The 7,500-nt window shown below is 33.7% G+C and overlaps 1 pseudogene; it reads left to right on the top strand.

Annotated features, from left to right (window-relative positions):
- The window catches only part of LOC135221589 (dnaJ protein homolog 1-like), a 23,048-nt pseudogene that overhangs the window by 4,533 nt on the left and 11,015 nt on the right, over positions 1-7,500 (top strand).

Here is a 7,500-nt window from a genome sequence, read left to right as displayed (position 1 = left end):
CCAGGTGAATTAAAAGTGGTCAAAATTAGCTATAAGAGGAGAAATATTACATTTCTTGTACAGAAATCTTTCCTAAATATTGAGTTAATTACTCAAACTGTGCAAAGTAAAAGGAGAGAAAATTGTAGAAGACAAAATTTGTCTCGTTAAGAAAGAGAGAGAGAGAGAGAGAGAGAGAGAATATTTTGGTTTGAAATCAGATGTTCTAACCGAGATTATTTCGCCATTGTATAAGTATAATAATAATAATAATAATAATTACGTCCCTAATGCAAATCGCATCGCAACTTGCTATTTTACAAGTGTGCGTTTGTCCTCGAAAGCATTTCATACACGAACGAACGAACGAACGCCACCGCCGCTGCTACAAACATAAACAAAACACACAATATGGCGGCGGGTGATGCTAGCTACTACTGATTGACGTATTTTTTCATGCTCATAAACGGGGTTTCCCGTAAGTTTTTGAAAAATACACCAGTGTAGCACATCTTGTAACAGCCTAACAATTCCTGGACGATAATATGATCTCTCTCTCAGTGTGTGGTTATACTTAAAAGTGTTACGATACATCACTGCTTCGGCCATTTCAAAATGCGCCAGCCAATAAGAAAGTGATTTAACTTGTATGTGTGATACCAGCTCAAATACGTAGGCATGTCTTAGAACAAACCAACAAAGTTTGTGAGAGACATTGCCGAAATACTGTTTTCAGAAGTGGCGATAGGGTAAAAAAGTGGTACAGGACCATGATGTACGATCACGATATACCACCCCCAAGAAAAGTACATTATAACGCATCATCCTAACATTGTTGGTGATAAACGGAGCTAAAGATCTTTTTCTACTTCCGATGTCAGGAAGATGCGTTATAATGTAGGCTTTTCTTGAGGTGGTATATCGTGATCGTACATCATGGTCCTGTACCACTCGTTTTTTTAAGTGATATGAGACAAACAAATACTTGAAAGTCCATATAAAAAAATGACGAGTTCCTGGAGGCACCTTTATGGCCAAATCTAGAACATTAATGAACTTTTACATTCTGAAAAAATTAAACAATTCTTTCATATAAGAATAGATTTACAACCAACCACTTGGACATTCTTTAAGCAAATTTCTAAAATGATTAAAAAGAAAGTCTTAACATTCTGAATAATAATAAAATTGTATTATTTTCCTATCCTATCTTTATTATTATTTAATTATTATTAAAAGAAACCTATACTATCCCAATATATCACTAATAGATGGTTAGTAAAAATATCCTAGCCAAATGTATAATTCAATTGTGTTGTGGTCGATACTAATAGGTCCATACTCTGTAACTATATTGAAAATAACACTTTTCAGTATTCCTAAAAAAACCTTTCCATCTAATATGGTATAAATTTAAGCTGTGTGATTAGCATTGATGCAGAGAGGATTTTCTTTTACAGTGAATCTGAATAAATCTCTACACAGACTTGCTCTTGCTTGCTTGCTTAGCACTAAAGAAACACGAGCTGTCATAATGATGCGGCAGCAGTGTAGTAGTCCTATTTTGCTAGTATATCTAAAGTGTGTGTACTCATCCACCATCGCATACTTGGGGTAAAATTAGGCAAAGATCGATCGATACTGGCTACCCTCTCACTAGGCTTCTTAGGATAGTCCAAAGTTAGGTAGTAGGTTAGTTAAGAGGCCGAGCAAGTCCTAATAAGTTTTCCATGAAGAATTTTATATTTATCAAAAATATTCATATTTCCTTATTCAAAGCTAGATTACCTAATCTCTGGTAGGTCTTTTTAATCTAAGAGATCATATGTAGCTATGATCCGCAGTGGAAATTTTCACGAGAGAAAGGTATTTGAATGTAGAATACAAGAGCACTACTACTTCAGTTAGCAATCATCTTGCTTGCTTGCTTAGCACTAAAGAAACACGAGCTGTCATAATGATGCGGCAGCAGTGTAGTAGTCCTATTTTGCTAGTATATCTAAAGTGTGTACTCATCCACCATCGCATACTTGGGGTAAAATTAGGCAAAGATCGATCGATACTGGCTACCCTCTCACTAGGCTTCTTAGGATAGTCCAAAGTTAGGTAGTAGGTTAGTTAAGAGGCCGAGCAAGTCCTAATAAGTTTTCCATGAAGAATTTTATATTTATCAAAAATATTCATATTTCCTTATTCAAAGCTAGATTACCTAATCTCTGGTAGGTCTTTTTAATCTAAGAGATCATATGTAGCTATGATCCGCAGTGGAAATTTTCACGAGAGAAAGGTATTTGAATGTAGAATACAAGAGCACTACTACTTCAGTTAGCAATCATCTTGCTTGCTTGCTTAGCACTAAAGAAACACGAGCTGTCATAATGATGCGGCAGCAGTGTAGTAGTCCTATTTTGCTAGTATATCTAAAGTGTGTGTACTCATCCACCATCGTATACTTGGGGTAAAATTAGGCAAAGATCGATCGATACTGGCTACCCTCTCACTAGGCTTCTTAGGATAGTCCAAAGTTAGGTAGTAGGTTAGTTAAGAGGCCGAGCAAGTCCTAATAAGTTTTCCATGAAGAATTTTATATTTATCAAAAATATTCATATTTCCTTATTCAAAGCTAGATTAGCTAATCTCTGGTAGGTCTTTTTAATCTAAGAGATCATATGTAGCTATGATCCGCAGTGGAAATTTTCACGAGAGAAAGGTATTTGAATGTAGAATACAAGAGCACTACTACTTCAGTTAGCAATCATCTTGCTTGCTTGCTTAGCACTAAAGAAACACGAGCTGTCATAATGATGCGGCAGCAGTGTAGTAGTCCTATTTTGCTAGTATATCTAAAGTGTGTGTACTCATCCACCATCGTATACTTGGGGTAAAATTAGGCAAAGATAGATCGATACTGGCTACCCTCTCACTAGGCTTCTTAGGATAGTCCAAAGTTAGTAGTAGGTTAGTTAAGAGCCGAGCAAGTCCTAATAAGTTTTCCATGAAGAATTTTTATATATCAAAAATATTCATATTTCCTTATTCAAAGCTAGATTAGCTAATCTCTGGTAGGTCTTTTTAATCTAAGAGATCATATGTAGCTATGATCCGCAGTGGAAATTTTCACGAGAGAAAGGTATTTGAATGTAGAATACAAGAGCACTACTACTTCAGTTAGCAATCACCATCTTTTTGAAAAGGTTATTTGAATAGTGAAATGATTTTCCCAGAACCCTTGCAACTATACTTAAACTTTTTTCAAAAAACACTCGAATGGAGAATACAGTTGAAAAGACTGAATTTGATCGATAGGTATACTATATGATATATGAACCTAGAATAAAAGTCGACTCTGTTTTATTCGGCATTTCTAACAACCTTTTCATAAACTTAGCCTATATGGTATTGTGTTAGAAACTTTCGACTTGTTGTTAAATAAAGGCGAATGATTGACTGACTATTCAACGTGCAATTATTATTACTATTATGAAAACAATTTTATAATCCGCAACGATGCAGATGAGATTACTCCTTGCGACTATTTACAAATAACTTTTGAATGAAGAATACAGTTATTATTCTTTTGAAAACCTGAATTTGATCGACAGATATATGTAAACCTAGAATGAAAGTTACTTTTTTTTTATTCATTTCTAACAACCTTTTCACTACTTGCCTATATAGAGACTTTCGACTTGTTAAATAAAGGTGAATGATTGACTGACTATTCAACTTGCAATTATTAACAATTTTATAAATCTGCAACGATACAGACGAGATTACTCCTTGCAACTATTTAAACTTTTTAAAATGATTTTTGAATAAAGAATACAGTTATTAATCTTTTTGAAAAAACTTATGATAGAGAAATGATTTTTACATATATATATATAGATATAACTCCTGAATAAAGAATGCAGTTATTAATCCTTTTTGACAAAACTATTTGAATAGAGAAATTGTTTTCCCAATCCTTGTTGCGACTTCTTAGACTTTTTAAAATGACTTTTGAATAAAGAATACACCAGTTATTAATTCTCTTGAAAAGACTTATGATAGAGAAATGATTTTTACACACACATATATATATATATATTTATATAGATATATAACTCCTGAATGAAGAATACAGTTATTAATCCTTTTTGAAAAGACTATTTAAATAGAGAAATGGTTTTCCCAATCCTTATTGCGACTACTTAAACTTTTTAAAATGACTTTTGAATAAAGAATACGCCAGTTATTAATTCTTTTGAAAAGACTTATGATAGAGAAATGATTAGCGACTACTTAAACTTTTTAAAATGACTTTTGAATAAAGAATGCAACCCTCCTTAGCTAGTAGCTATCCAAAGGGGGAATATATTTGGTTGTCTCTTTTAATTTACATATATGTAGTATATAGCTCCCAGATACTCTCTACACAGACTTGCTTGCTTGCTTTGCACTAAAGAAACACGAGCTGTCATAATAATGATGCAGCAGCAGTGCAGTAGTCCTATTTTGCTAGTATATCTAAAGTGTGTATAGGCTTGACATTGAAAAGGAAGGATGCTTGTTAAATTAACATCTTAATGATATCTCTAATTCTCATAACAACAACAATACTTCTCTGCTTCAATACTACTTCTGCGCTATTTTGCAAGATTGATTATATATGTTACAGTAAGAACGCACACATACTTATCCATACTTTTCGGGGTAAAATTAGGCAAAGATCGATCGATACTGGCTACCCTCACTAGGCTTCTATAGGAATCGTTAAGGATAGTTAGTCCAAAGTTAGGTAGTAGGTTAGTTAAGAGGCCAAGCAAGTCCTAATAAGTTTTCCATGAAGAATTTTCTATTTATCAAAAATATTCATATTTCCTTATTCAAAGCTAGATTAGCTAATCTCTGGTAGGTCTTTTTAATCTAAGAGATCATACGTATGATCCGCAGTGGAAATTTTCACGAGAGAAAGGTATTTGAATGTAGAATACAAGAGCACTACTACTTCAGTTAGCAATCATCATCTTTTTGAAAAGGTTATTTGAATAGTGTAATGATTTTCCCAGAACCCATGAACTATACTTAACTTTTTTCAAAAACACTCGAATGGAGAATACATTTGAAAAGACTGAATTTGATCGATAGGTATACTATATGATATATGAACCTAGAATAAAAGTCGACTGTTTTATTCGGCATTTCTAACCTTCTCATAAGCTTAGCCTATATGGTAGCTATTGTGTTAGAGTCTTTCGAAAGGAGGAATGATCTTTCAAATATCCTCGCGACTACTTAAACTTTTTAAAATGACTTTTGGATGAAGAATGCAACAACCACCCTCCTTAGCTAGCTAGCACTCTGATATTTCCAAAAAAAACATAAAACTCGATTAATATATAGTATCCATTACTCTGATTAAGAATAAATCCAAAGGGAGAATATATATTTGGTTTTTTTCTCTTTTAGGAAGCTCTCATATACAACGATGTAGACGAGATTACTCCTTGCGACTACTTAATCTTTTTAAAATGACTTTTGAATAAAGAATAGTTATTAATCTTTTTGAAAAAACTTAGAGAAATGATTTTTTACTATATATAATATACTATTTTTAAAAGACTTTTAAATAAAGAATACAACTTCCACTCCAGTTATTAATCCTTTTGAAAAGACTTATGATAGAGAAATGATTAGCGACTACTTAAACTTTTTAAAATGACTTTTGAATAAAGAATGCAACCCTCCTTAGCTAGGAGCTAGCACTGGTATTTCCAAAAAATTTTATACAAACAAAACATAAAACTATTAATATCCATTACTCTGATTAAGAATAAATTCAAAGGGGGAATATATTTGGTTGTCTCTTTTAATTTACATATATGTAGTATATAGCTCCCAGATAATTCATTCAGCATTGTTGAATATAAAATGCGCATTAGCGCAGCCAACCAAACTTAGTTCATCATCAGCATGGACTATTACAAGATCCTAGGTATCTCCCAAGATGCTTCAATGGAAGATATTAAAAGAGCTTACCGAAAAATGGCACTTAGATACCATCCAGATAAAAATAAATCATCGGATGCAGAGGAAAGGTTTAAAGCCATCTCGCAAGCTTATGAAATATTGAGCGATGTGAAAAAGCGGGAGTGTTACGATCAACATGTGAAAGGTAAAATGGAGGATGAGGAGGTACCTAAGGAGGGTAATAATAAAACTCGCTTCACATATACCTCTACTAGCGATCCCAAAACTCGCTTTACATATACCTCTACTACTAGCAATCCCAAAACTCGCTTTACATATACCTCTACTACTAGCGATCCCAAAACTCGCTTTACATATACATCTACCACTACTACTAATAGCGGTCCAATGGACGACATTTTCCATCAGTTCTTCGGCACCCACGGTAATTTTAATCACTTCTTTAATAACTCTGACGACGACGATGATGATGATGATGATGATGATATTCATATGATGTGGAGAGGCATCAGTAGTAGGCATCGAATGGGAGGTTTCAACTGTAATCACAAACACTATCACAGGGGGGGAAGGCATCATCATCATCATCAGGATCCTCCAATCTACCGGGACCTGTACGTGACTCTCGAAGAAATAGCTCAAGGAGTGATCAAAAAGATGAAAATCACGCGGAGTGTTTTGGTTGCGATGATGAAAAATATATCACCAGGAGAGAAGAGAAAATATTGAGCATTAACATTATGCCCGGTACAAAGGATGGTTTTGAGATCAAATTCGAAAGAATGGGAGACGAGTCGCCTGGCAAGGTCCCGGCTGATATCATTTTCGTTATTAGGGAAAAGCCTCACCCGGCATTTAAGAGAGACGATACTAATTTGATCTATTCGGTCAAAATCCCCCCCAGAGACGCCTGGTGTGGTACCAGCGTGTCTGTCCCTACTCTGGAAGGCCAAAGGGTCACACTCGATGTCAAAAATATAATTATCACACCTCAGACGAAGAAGATACTCTCAGGATATGGTCTACCTTTTCTTGACAACCCTTCCAGAAAGGGAAATATCATTGTTCATTTTGACATCCAAATTCCAGATTTATTGATAGAAAACGTCAGAAATAATCTTTTCAAATTATTACCGATAGTCGTTAATGCATCATTATTATTATTTAAAATAATAATAATAATAATGAAATTTATCACGTTCCCAAACACCAGAGAGTCTTAAAGGATCGAAAAACTAATAATTCTCTCTCTTTCTACTTGTCTCGTGAGAAAATTCTTGTTCCTTTTTTTTTAAATCAATTTTAACACGTCCTGAGACTTTTAGACATTAGTTTTTTTTTATAAAAATAATAATAATAATAATAATGAGACAGAAGAGTTTGATATTTTTGCCTTATCATAATAAATATATATATAAAAAGATATACATGTATTTATTTTTATACCAAGAAATGCTGATTACTGAAGAGAGAGAGAGAGAGAGAGATTGCTCCAATAACAACGATAGAGACATTTTCATATTTTTATATGATAGTAGGAACAAAAAT

Source organism: Macrobrachium nipponense, chromosome 2, assembly GCF_015104395.2.
Source record: "Macrobrachium nipponense isolate FS-2020 chromosome 2, ASM1510439v2, whole genome shotgun sequence".
NCBI classification, from domain to species: Eukaryota; Metazoa; Arthropoda; class Malacostraca; order Decapoda; family Palaemonidae; genus Macrobrachium; species Macrobrachium nipponense.
The sequence above is the reverse complement of the archived record's forward strand: the minus strand, read 5'-3'. Positions and strand labels throughout refer to the sequence as shown.